The following is a 7,159-nucleotide window of genomic DNA, read 5'->3' as shown; positions in this document are numbered from 1 at the left end:
AAAAAGGGGGGGAAAGGATATCACTTGAGATTTTGAAAAAATGAATACACTGAAGTAGACTAAAATGAGATGATGGGAGTAATATGGAATTTGTAAAAATTTACACGAATATAAACAATGGAGAAGAAAAAAATTAAAGAAAAAAATATTTAATAGAAATTGAAAGTAAAAATTAAGTTTTTCTCTTTCTGTTTTCAAGAAAAAGAAAAGAAACAAAAAAGAGAAAATAAAAAATTTAAAAAAAGGAAATCCTTTGAAAATTTGAAAAAGGGAATACACTGTAGTAGACTAAAAAAACTGATGGAAGTAAAAAAGAATTTGAAAAACATTTACACAAAAATAAAAAAGTATACTAAAAAAATTAAAGAAAAATATTTTTAATAAAAATTGAAAACAAAAATGATTTTTCTCTTTGTGTATTCAAGAAAAAGAAAAGGAGTGAAAAAGTAAAAACCAAACCAAAACAAACAAAAAAAAAAAAAAAACGAAGAAAATTGAACATATGGACGTGCTAACAGATTGAAAAACGACTAAAATTACTTTATTATCCCCTAGAAGTCAGACTATGAAGTGCTTTATAGTCCATAAACTGAGTAGGTGGTGAGACTTTTGTTCTTGAAGAGTGAGGTTGGCCAATGGGCGGGTCTCAGTGTAATGCTCCATTCTCCACTAGATGGCGCTGCCAGCCTCCTGGGATGGAGTGTTGTGGTGCTTGTAGGTGCATATGCACATGCACGGGAGCGGTGACAATGGTGTCACCCAGCTACCCTGTGTTTAGTATAGGAACTCTGTTTTCCCCAATCAGCAATCGTGCACCCGTCCTGCATCTTCAGCTTTCATCCACTCCCTGCTTTTTCGCTGTCTGTGACCAAGCCCCAGGGATTTCCTCTCTTCCGAGTTTTGTCTCAGATGTGGCTCTTTTCGCCAGCCCCTTACTTCTGAAGGACTGCGGCTTTGACCCATTCCACCCCTCTGTGGGAGAGTCTCACTGAGCAATGGCCGAATGCCAGCTCCACCCAGGAACCCTTGTGGGACCCTGTTGTTGCCAGTGCCTCAAGACTGTGGCCAGGTGCTAGCCCACCCCAGAAAAAGTTCATGAGACAGTGTAGCAGCAGCGTTTCAGGGATTATGGAAAATCACAACACACATCTGGCACCAGGCTTCGCCCTAATGACCTTGCCCCAGTATCAGTGAATGTGGCCATTCTCTGGGGTCTGCTGGGATCAGGTGGCTTCAACGGTCTCTACCAAATGCCCTTCCAGCAGTGGAACCGCTTTTCCCCGTACAGCCTGAGAACCTCCCGGACCCCACTCTGCTCCTGGGGATTTACCCTTCCCACCAGAGCACTGACAGGTATCGAGCTGTGGAGTTGTAGACTTTGTGCTCCCCTTCTTTACAGTCTTTTTTTTTAATGTTTATATGTGAGAGAGAAACAGAGTTTGAGCCGGGGGGGGGGGGGGAACGTGCAGAGAGAGAGGGAGACACAGACTCTGAAGCAGATTCCAGGCTCTGAGCTGTCAGCACAGAGCCCAACATGGGGCTCAAACTCACGAACCATGAGATCATGACCTAAGCCGAAGTCAGATGCTTAACTGACTGAGCCACCCAGGTGCCCCCCACTTGTTTACAGTCTTAATGGAATTTAAACCCTCTCTTTTCTTCTTTCTCCCTCTTTAGTCCCTGTGGCTGTTTCCAATTTTCCACTTTCTCTCCAGCTGCTTTTGTGGAGGGGTGCTTTTCCCATAATCTTTCACCACCACCCCCGTCTCTGTCCTCTCTCTGCCCTCAAAAGCACCTCCCTTCCTGCTGCGGCTTCTCGCTCCCCAAGTTCACCTCTCTGTGCCATATTCCTGCTTAATTCTGTGGTTCAGGTTGTGCAGATTGTTGTGTTAATCCTCCAATCGGTTTTCTAGGTGTGCAGGATGGTTTAGTGTTGGTCTGGCTGTATTTCATGGATGCGAGACACACACAAAAAACTTCCATGCTGTTCCATCACCTTGGCTCCTCCCAAAGCCATATAATTTCTAAGGGACTATTGACTCATATCCAATTATTTTTTCCCTTATATAAGTCTGCATTCTAATTTTCAGTTATCAGTAATCTTCACGTGACACAGTGTGACACATTTCTTTCTGAAAATGCAGGAAAGCATCATAACGTCTGCAAGGATACATCCACTGTATGGAACCATATGCTTTATGTATGAGAGGGAGAGAAGAGAAGGTTAAATGGGGGTAGGGAGGCTGGTGGGTGTAAAACAACTTTAGACCTTATGAAAAGAACATTGTATTATTTTGGTTCAATTCAGTGTCCTTTTCTATGGTATCACCTAATTTTTAAGTATGTAATTCCTCCACTTTTGTGTGAATAACTTAGGAAAGAGAGGCCATGGCAGAAGTTACATAACGTTGCACTCCTTCAAGAAAAACTCAATAAATGGTTTTTACTCACTATCTGCTAAGGTTAATTTTGAAATTGCACAATTTATAGCCATAGCATCTCTTCCAAAATTATTGATGCAAATCAAAGACAGCCTATTGAAGTTAATAAATATATTTTCAAAAATCACAGTTCTCAAGCAAATAAATGGTTTTGGGCTTAAAAGATTGATAGTGAAGGAGATTTTACTTTACTCAGAATCCGTTTAAAATAGTTTCAGCCTAGTCCTTTAGACAAGGCACAAAATTATGTTTAGGATTAAGAGTACGGGTTCTGTAACCAAACTACTTGTCTTTTAAGTCTGATTCAATACTGATTTTATCAATTTCTAATTATATGATACTGGCCATATAGTTTAATGCCTAAGTCTCAGGTTTTAACAAATAGTAGTACCTGTCATACAGAGTTGTGTAAGTATTAAATAAGATAATATCTGTAACATGCCTAGCATAGTGTATAAGTGTAATAAAATAGTTCTTGTAATTGTTTAGAGCTATGTCCATGTGAGCCTACCACCAAAGGTAAAAATACCTATATTATGCTTTTCCTGTTTTTTTTTAAGTTTATTTATTTATTTTGAGAAGAGAGAGAGAGAATGGGGCAGAGAGAGGAGAGAGACAATCAAGCGGGCTCAGCACTGTCAGCACAAAGCCTGATGTGGGGCTCAAACTCATGAACCTAAGATCATAACTGGAGCTCAAGATCATGAAGTCAGGTGCCCACCCAGGTGCCCCTTCCTATTTTTTCTTATCAAATATACAATTAAATTCCATTTTGAGCAGACATTTGCAATATAGGAGTGGCAAAAATAAATCAGCAGTGTCTTCTCAAACTGGAATAGGAGATAGCAAAAGAAAATCCTTTTTCTCTGTTTAACTATTAGGTAACAAACAGGCAATGATCCTTATTTTTCCAATTAGCACCTCATGCTTCTCCATAAATAATTGAATATAATATTTATCTCTTAAGATGTCCTGCCACAGACTAGTTGAAGAAACTTGAGTCACTTGGTAGATAGGGAATGCGACTTTCAATCCCAGGGTAAGAGAATCAGAGGTTTGTCACTGTTTCTTACTTCCAAAGCACACATGTTTTCTAGACCTGGTCCTGCAGAGTAAGAAAGATGAAGCCTGTCCACTGCTGCTGTGGTGCGTGGCTGGTCAGCAACTGTCCAGAACCACAAAGGTGTCCACCAGTAAGGACTAATTTGGATAGTTGTCATTGCTTTCCCTAATCTTCAGCTGGGAAATTATATGGCAAATGGAATATTATGATTAGTGAGTCTCAGTAGTGTTCAGCCTTAAACACAGGCTAAGATTCCCCACAAGAATTGGCAAGACTTTCCCACCAGCTCAGAGTACTCCACTCACCCTGTTAACCTCCTTTGGTGTACTTGGGGTCTCCCCTCACCAAATATATCAGACGTGGCACCCTTTCTCCACAGAAGGTGTTATTGTAACATTGGATCTCAGAATCCAGCAATTCAAGGCAACCCTCCTTGATTTTGTCAAAGCCCTAGGGCTTCATAGATGATCTATCCAATGTTTTCATAAAGCTGAGACACTGAAATGAGTAAGTATGATAATCTACAAGATCTGTTCCAGGTTACTTTCAGCAAGAATACTTCTTAGCAACTGGAAGCCCTTCTCACTTATAAAAAGGAGGGGGGGCACCCTGGATGGCTTAGTCTGTTGAGCGTCAGACTCTTTTTTGGTTTTTAAGTTTATTTATTTGTTTTTATCCAGAGAGAGAGACAGAGAGAGAGAGAGAGAGAGAGAGAGAGAGAGAGAGAGAAAGAGAATCCCACAAACTGTGAGATCATGATCTGCGCAGAAATCAAGAGTCTGATGTTTAACTGACTAACCACTCTACTGCCGCTACACCTGTCTCTTGGTTTCAGCTCAGGTCATGATCTCATGGTCACAGGTTTGAGCCCCTCCTAGAGCTCTATACTCACGGCATAGAGCCTGCTTGAGATTCTCTCTCTCCTTCTCTCTCTGCCCCTACCCTGCTCACACACATGTGCTCTCTCTCTCAAAATAAATAACTAAACATAAAAAAAAAAGTGTTAGTGGTTGTCCTGTTTCATAACTAACCAGATGTTTATAATGCAAAGATGTGTATTGTCATAGAAGTAGGTATGGGTTATTGTGGAGCACTGATGAGGGCACCATGTTTGAATTACAGTAGTAGGCTCTAGAGAGGAAAAGGGGGAAAAAAGCTTTCTTTTAAAGCAGGGTTGAAAGATCAATTCTGGAAGTAACTGTGATCAGTAGGAGAGCAGCTTAAGCATGAGAACTTGAAAATCATTCATCTTGGCAAGGGAAAAGGTCAATGGCTTTAAGTTTAGACAGATTTGGGGTCAAATTTAGTCTCTACCATTTACTATAAATAAAATGGAAGTCATTTCTCATCTCTAAGCCTCTGTTCATCCAAAATATTAGAATAATCATATGTACCTTATTATAAACATTGAATTCATCTTATTGAAAAACAGTGGAGGTCATGAGACTGGCTTGCCTGAGAGCTCTCACAGGTTAGGTGAAAAAGTATAAGATCAGATAGAGAGTAGAGGGTAGTGGCTAACCACTTGATGCTGAGTCAGTCTTTCCAGGTTCCATTGATTCCTGGTTCCATCACCTACAAAATGGACCTTTGACAATTTACTTCATCTCTCATCTACAAAATGGTAATTTCAGTACTTCTACTTCCTATGGCTATGGATTGAGTGACTTAATAAGACTGAACATTTAGAAAGGATTTTGGAGTGTTTTAAACATTCATTTTTAGGATGTGTACCTGTCTCTCTTTTGCTACTTCTCAGGAACAAAGAAGTTCTGCATTTAACTGCTCCTGCTTCCTCTTGGCCTGATTAATCACTTTTCTATATATTACATTCTACCTCTTTATCTTTTCCATTGGCACTGATACAGGCTGAAATCTATCTAGCCTTAAATTATATATATATATATATATATATATATATATATATATATATATCCCTTTTCAAGGTCAATGTACTACCCAACTACCACCCTGAATTCTCATCTTTAGGGCTCAACTTAAGAAACTTCTTCATGATCACAAAAGGGAAATGAGGCTGGAGCTGTGGGCACTTTTTCTGTCCATGGTGTCTCAGATTCATTCTTAAGGAACTGAGAGCTTAATCTCCCAAAATGTCAAAAAGGCCATCATATGCCCCACTACCTACCCCAGCTACTTCAACACACATGCCCAGCAGGCCAGGGTTTGTGGGATGCAATCCATATAGTCACCTCCCCTAAAACAACTGCAGGCCTGGAGGGAACCCAGGCACCAATGCCAGGCCATGGCATCCTCTGGTATTACAACTCCAAACTGTCAAAGCCACCAGATAAACCACTGATGGCCTATGTGAGGTACAGCAGAAAGGTCTGGGACCGAGGAAAAGCTTTCAACCATGATCTAAAGTTCAGAGAAGATTGGCAAGGTTATTAGTGGCATGTGGAGAGATCTCTGATGAAGAAAAACAAGAATATGTAGACAAATACAAAGCAGAAAAAGATAGAATACAATGAATCTGTGAAGGCCTATCATATTTCCCCCCAATACACTGCTTACATAAATGTACAAGGTTGTACAGAAGCTTCTTTAGAGAAAGAAAGTCAACAGAGACAGTCTTGCATGGCGAAAGGAGAACCTTACATGAGTATTCAGCCTGCCACAGATCCAGAAAATCAAGATGATGGCCTTTCAGGGAAGTATACAGCCACTGTCCATTTCCAAAGAAACCACTGTCTCATCTGTGAAATCCTTAGTGAGAGTGTGGTGTTTGATCAGTTGTCACGACAACTAGAATGCACGTTCTCAAATGAAAGGTCCAGTCCTTAATGGCTCATCAGCAAACACCAGAAGATGAACTTCTTCAAATAGAGGAGCGACACCAAGAAGAGAAGAGGAAATTCCTGGAAAGCAGAGATTCATTTAACAATGAACTTAAAAGCTTGTGTGATTTCAAAGTAGTAATGGATATGGGGAAAAAATGCTCCTGAAATTGCACAGGCAGAGGAACACACCCACAAAACGCAGGAGAAAAGGGAGAAAGAGGCCACAGAACAAGCTGAAGGCAGTCAGAGTAGCATGGTTCCTGAGGAAGAGCAAGCTTCCAGGAAGACTGAGGTAAAGAGAGATGACGAGAGCTTCCCAATGGAGACAGAGAAGACATGTCTCGAACAAGGGACAGAAAGCCAACAGAAGGTGAAGGCACATCTACTCCTGAGGACAAGGCGAGCAGGCAGCAGGGAGTGGACAGTATGACTGAGGAAGGGGCCAGTGATGGTGACACTGACTCAGAGAGCAATAATGCAACAGGGGAGGAACCACCAACAGACTCCCCCTGGAAGACAAGAGGAGAGAGTACATGTTGCCTTGTTCTATGTGTTCTAAATACTTCTTTAGGGGCACGTGGGTGACTCAGTCTGTTAAATGTCCGACTTCGGCTCAGGTCATGATCTCATGGTTCATGAGTTTGAGCCCTGCATCAGGCCCTGTGCTGACAGCTCAGAGCCTAGAGTCGGCTTCAGATTCTGTGTCCCCTTTATCTCTGCCCCTCCTCTGCTCATGCTGTCTCTCTCTGTCTCTCAAAATTAAATAAAAATGTTAAAAAAATAAATAAATTTTTAAATGGGGGGGAAAAAGAAATTTCTTCATCATGGTCTCATTCTTCACTCCATTCTGTCCT

General features: G+C 41.0%; 1 pseudogene; it reads left to right on the top strand.

The window, feature by feature from the left end:
- Positions 1 to 5,615: 5,615 nt before the first annotated feature.
- On the top strand, positions 5,616 to 6,890 carry LOC115509134 (annotated as a pseudogene).
- Positions 6,891 to 7,159: the final 269 nt, after the last annotated feature.

Source organism: Lynx canadensis, chromosome A1, assembly GCF_007474595.2.
Source record: "Lynx canadensis isolate LIC74 chromosome A1, mLynCan4.pri.v2, whole genome shotgun sequence".
Taxonomy (NCBI): Eukaryota; Metazoa; Chordata; class Mammalia; order Carnivora; family Felidae; genus Lynx; species Lynx canadensis.
Note: the sequence above shows the minus strand (reverse complement) of the source record. Positions and strands in the feature narration are given on the sequence as shown.